Genomic DNA, 6,068 nt, shown 5'->3' with positions numbered 1-6,068 from the left:
TCTTTCCTCAGACCTGTATTTCTCTGCCTGCGAAGTTCCTTCTCCTTTGTGGGGTCAGTGGGGGGTTGAATTGTGTGTGCTTCTGAAAACGGCAGTAGAAAAGTTCAGAACTGAAGCTGTACAGAGCAACACCCTTCTGCACCTACACTATGCCTGGGAGTGGGCAACAGACAAAGCAAATCCAGGGCCCTGCACTTAATACACAAAGTGCCCATTACCATCTCACAAAATATTATTATTATTTTATTTTTTACTAAGGCTTTAGCTAAATTACAAGCCACTTTACAGTTTGAATACACTCCACTGCAGCATGTATATTGTACTTAGCCATAAAATGTTTTGAGGTTTCTTGGGGTAGGAATAGGTATAAAATTACAGTCTATTATTATTACAAATGTCTTTTCATTACCCTTTGTTATATTTCTTAGTTCTAGCCAAAATAATTCTTACTCCACTGACTGTTTACAACCTTCAGATGTAAGTAGATGGTCCCTGAGTTCCTCCAGATCATCATTTACCGAGCTCTACCTATTCAGCTCTTTTAATCTTTCTTCATAAATCAAGCTGTGCTTCTCCATCATTCTTGTTGCTTTTCCCCTTACACTGGCCCCATTTGTCTGTACCTGGCTGGTAATTAGGTGCTCAGAGCTGAACATAGCCTTCCAGGTGGGGTCTCAGCACAGTCGTCTGTTTTTCCAAGTGTTGCTTAGCAGAGCCATTTCTGTTTCCTCCTGGGCCCCACATTTCATTCCAGACAGAGCCAAGCCAAAGAGAACACAAAGAAAACACAAATATTACCCCGACCCGGGAGACAGGTCCTAGGAAGATGACACACAGCTGGGCCGTATTCCATTTAGCACCCAGAAGCAGTCATGGGAAGAGATGGTATTAAGAGGACAGGGATTAATTTTTCTCCTCCATCTTCATTGACAATATGAGAACAGATTTTATGCCTCAGTAAATGTTAAATGTCTTAAATGTTATGAAAACCTGCATATGACTGAGCTTCCTAGGATTTCTCTTCCCAAAGTCACTGGAAGTGTTCTGTACAGCAAAGTGGTAGAAATGGAGCCTCCCAGCCCACCAGCATGCTAAGATCACAAACCAGCAGCTTTTCCTTTGTTGTTGTTTTGTTAGAGTGTGTGTGGGTGCACCAGAGAGAGACTGAGGGAGCGAGAGAAAGTACCCCTCAAAGGGGTATGATCATGTCGCAATCCCTTCTCCATCATTTCTCCCTTCTTTGGGAATTTTGAACATGCACTTTCATGTGCCCAGCATGTTTTTCAAGCACCCAGGATAGGACTTGAATTACAGTTGGCCATGCAGGATCCAGCTCCCTTAACCACAAGGCTCCAGGGCCAGCCCAGTACCTCGCTCTTTTTTGCCCACATCCCCTCATCTCTGCACATGCTCTGTCTCCTTTCCAAGACACATACCAGTACTTTCCCAACTACTTGCCCACAATGGCCTGGAATTAATTCATTTTCTCATCGTCAGGTTTATGGAAAAGAAGAAAACCATAGCTAACTTGTTGGAGTTTAGTCACCTCTTTGACAATTTTGTTACCTCAGTTTTGGCTGTTGTGTTGAGTCTATTTATTCTTCAATGAGTGAGAGAGACAGAGAGAGATGCCATGATCCACCCCAACCTCAGCCAGCCCCAGATCATGGGCATGCATATGCCCAGAGAACTCAGGAAGATCTCTGGACACAAACCTGGAACTTTCCCATATGGGTCATCCTTGCAAAGCATCACATTTCACTGCCGCACCACAGTGTGGCACTTTAGCTCAGGTCTCCCCTTTAAATGCCTACCCACCTCAGGCTTGTGCATAACATTTGTCGTAGAGTAAGCATCTGCCAGGCTCTTGGGAGATGGCTCCAGAATAGTGCATTAGCATGGTTTTGAACCTGAGAGGCCTGGTTTTGTTGCCAGGTGCTCCTATCAGCTGTGTGATTTTGGGCTACTTCATTGTCTGTCCTAGACCTCAGTTTTCTCATATGTAAGACAGGAGCATCTCACTTGGGGTTTCGCCAAATGTAAGAGAGCATAAGAAAAGCCCCTAAGATATAATAGGTTTGTACATGATGTTAATTTTCCCCCAAAGGTAAAAATCCATAGTAGCAGCTGGCTCTGGTAGATCTCCCAATCTCTCATTTGTAAAATGTCTGGGTTAGCCAGTCATGTATTGGTCAAGGTGACTGGATCCCACATGGACAACTGTATGGTTCAAGTCCCAGACCCAGTAGCTTATGGAAATTCACCAGGCACATCTGCTCTTATGTGTGTGCATGCCCAAAATCCCAAGAAGAGAATGGAAGAGAAGGAAATGCAGTGTGGCTATCCCCACTGGGGATTGTTTTCTCCTCTCTCTCGCTCTCTCTCTCTCACTCTCTCTTTCTGGTGAGCACACATGCCCTATAGCAAATTTAAAAAAAAAAAAAAGGAAGAAAAAGAAAAATGTCTGTAATCATTTCTACTTAGGAAAAGTTAGTATGGAGAAAAAAATTCAAAGAATGCAGTTAGTCTAATCCATTAGCAAGGCAGCATAGAAGTTCATAACCTAGCTTTGATCTGTAATTTGGAGGAAAGAGTTTCCAAATACTCAAGGGATCATTTCTCTCCCTTGATGTGATGTTGGAATTTAACTCCCATTAACCATAACAGGCATAATGAGTCGGCAGCCAGGGGAAACATACCCTCTAGTGCTTAATGAACACAAAATAAAACATTTCCTTTTATCTTCAACATCTACCAGAATAATTTGAATAATGATATTCATATTCATAACACATAAGACCCTTCCATCAGCTCAGTATTGTCACGAAAGCTTCTATAGAACACCAATAAGTATACAGAGATCTTTCTGATGAACCTGGGGTCTGGAGGATGCTACTGTAGATGAATCATGGGACCCCAGGTGAATGAGGCAGATGAAAGTTATAAACATTCTACAGTAGCTACATCTTTCCACTTGAACCAGTGGAATTAGGTGGTCTTAAAGTGATGACTTCCAAATAGAGCACAAAGCATCTTTACCAGAGCAGGGACACTATAGCCTGATGGGACTACAATGGAACAGTAGCAATGATGAAGGTCATTCTCTCAAACATGAGGTTCTGTAGTTTGCCCAGCCTGGACTAGAATGAATAGACTCAGGAATTTGAAAAGAAGTAGGGGATAGGTTGGGAGGTTTCAGGCTATGCACTAGTCCCAACTTGAACATGAGAAAATCTCTATAGTGAAGCCACCTCTCTCCTCCTTCATATCTGTGAGTTACTTGAGGCTAAAGATGGTATCTTACATATCTTCATAGTTTCACCTCTTAGCACAGGGCTCTGCCAGAGGGCACGTGCACTCAGCAGAGAGAGAAAAAGAAAGTGAGAAAGCACCTCCCATGGGGCATAGGAATGCTGCAATCCCTTCTCCTCCATTTCCCACTCCTTTTGGGATTTGGGGCATATATGTACACATATGCACCTGGCATGTTTCTCAAGTCTCTAGATCTGGTCAGCTATGTAGGATCCAGCCACCTTAACCATCAGGTCACAGGCTGGCCACATTTAGTAAGTTTTTACTGAGTATTGTTATGAACCATTGACATCACTGTCAATAATCTGTAGTTCTCAAAAAGTGGAAGAGAAACGCAGAACCATGAAAGAGAAATGACTAGAGACGCTGATAATTAACCGAAGGTCAAATGCTCAAGAGTCACTTCACTGTTTAAAAGCCTTCATTGATCCCTAATATCTTTACAGAAATCAACCGTCCGAATGCCCTTCTGGATCCTTTATGTCCTACTTCTCAGTCCATTTTATACCGCGGCACTTTCTGCTCCTGGACCTTGCTATGCTCACCTCGCCAAGCATGTCAGCTCATCCTGCCTTTGTGCTTCCTACCCATCCATTCCTATCTCTATCCCCATATGTCCTCCCTCTAGGACCACCTAGCAAACGTCCGCTCATTTCTTCAAATTCTTCTCAGGTGCGGCCTTCTGGTACAATAAACCAGACTCTAATAGGACTTGTGCATAGTGTTTATCCATTCCAAAGAAGTCACCTGGGAGCTCAGCAGGTAAAGTCACTGGTTTATTCGACTTACAGAGGCACAAGTGTGAGTGTGCCACACCTCCCCTTTCTACAGCTGTTACCACCACAGGCTTGGTGTTGCATGAAATGAAACTCCCTCTTCTCAAACTGCCCACTTTCCTCTACAACACCCCTTGTGCTGTTTCATGAAATGACAGGTGTTTGGGGCATAGGAGAGAAAAGCAATGCAGACTCTACAACAAGAATATCATCTCTCTCTCCAGAGGGTTGGCTAACAAAGAAATGCGAACACTCTTATTTTTAATAGAAACGCAGGCTATCACTCTAGTGCCTCATGGGAAATAGAGTTGATACTCCTGAGTTGTCTTGGTTTTGCATGAAAGAACCACCTCCCCGTCACCTGCTCCCAAGAATGAACTGAAGTGAATGGGATGGTTTTACCCAGGTACCTTCCAGGCTCCATATGGTGAATAGATTGTTTTACAGAAGGAGATGAGGGACTGAGTCAGAGGGGACGATGTAACTTCTAGCAATGTGAGCAGCACGAAGAAAGCAGAAACTGCACTTGCCAAAGTACAGTTGACACAACATCAGAAACTGCATAGGAGCAAGCTTTTCTTGTCTTAATGAAGCAGACGGGAACACAAAAATCTCTGCTTCGACATTCTTCTGACCACGCTCTTTATTCCCATTCACAAAGTGGTTTCTGAGGAGCCACATGTCATAGCTAGGGAAAAAATAATAACAGTATAGGGGGATCTGAAAAAAACTGGATGAAATCTGGTTCCGGGCAACCAGCTGAATCGTAGCCTGACCCTCATGTGGTCATGCCATGGCATTGACTGGAGCCCACAAAGCCCATGATCCAGTTTTCTCCTCTGTTTTGTTGGGACTTGACAAAATACCGTCAGCGCAAAATGGAAGAGAAACTACTAAAAGCTTTGGAGACAATGTAGCTCTATAAGAAAAATAAACCCTGGCAGATAGTCCGTAGCTCTATAAGAAAAATAAACCCTGGCAGACTGAACTCCCAAGGCATCATTCACAGTGGCAAGGAGCAAAGACTACAAGTCAGACTGTGTGAGACAGGTCCCAGCTCAGCCACTACCGTCCCAGGAGCTTGGTATTCAACCTCTCTGAACTCAGTTCCCTTACCTGTGTCTACACGATGAAAAAAAATTAGCACACCTCTCTCACAGGGCTGTGGCGAAGTAATATACAAGACACTAAAATGTAAAACATCTGGCGAAATGTCTGGCACAAAGTTATTGTATAATGGATATTAATCGTCTGAAAGAACACAGACATGTAATAGAAAGATTTGGAGCCAGCCAGAATTTGTGGCGGGTAAAGGCAGCTGGATCTCATATGGCTGACTCTGTAGTTCGAATCTCAGAACCGGTGGCTCAAAAACCATACCAGGCACATGTGTATGTGTGCCTAAAATCCTGAGGGGAAAATGGAAGAGAAGGAATTGCAGCGTGGCCATTCCCCACTGACGAGTGCGTTCTCACTTTCTCTTTGTCTCTCTCTCTGGCAAGTCACACACCCTATAGCAAAATTACAAAAAAAAAAAAAGTAATAGAGGAATTTGTTCATTAGACAGGTATATACCAAGCGCTACTTTGTGCTGAGTACTGCTCTAGGCGTTGGAAGTGCACACGAAGCCCTTGTCTTCTTAGTGTTTACTACTGAGTAGAAGAGATAGAAAAATAAAAGCCAAATATATAAAAGGGCAATTAATAACCTGTTAGGTAATGGGGAAATAAAGCAGAAGAATGTTGGACATAGTCTCAGAGATGCTATTTTAGAGAAGGTGGTCAGGAAAAGTCTCCCTGAGGAAGTAACATGTAAACACAGAACTGAGTGAAAGAAGGAAGGCAGCCATAGCTACACGTGGGGGACGAATGTTCCAGACTGAGGAAACAGCCAGTGCAGCGGCTCTGGGCAGGAATGAGCTCAGCCTGCTGCAAAACAGAAAGGAGCCCAGTGTGGCTGGAGAGTAGGTTGCACAGGAAA

Source organism: Tupaia chinensis, unplaced genomic scaffold, assembly GCF_000334495.1.
Source record: "Tupaia chinensis unplaced genomic scaffold, TupChi_1.0 Scaffold000140_1, whole genome shotgun sequence".
NCBI classification, from domain to species: Eukaryota; Metazoa; Chordata; class Mammalia; order Scandentia; family Tupaiidae; genus Tupaia; species Tupaia belangeri.
Note: the sequence above shows the minus strand (reverse complement) of the source record.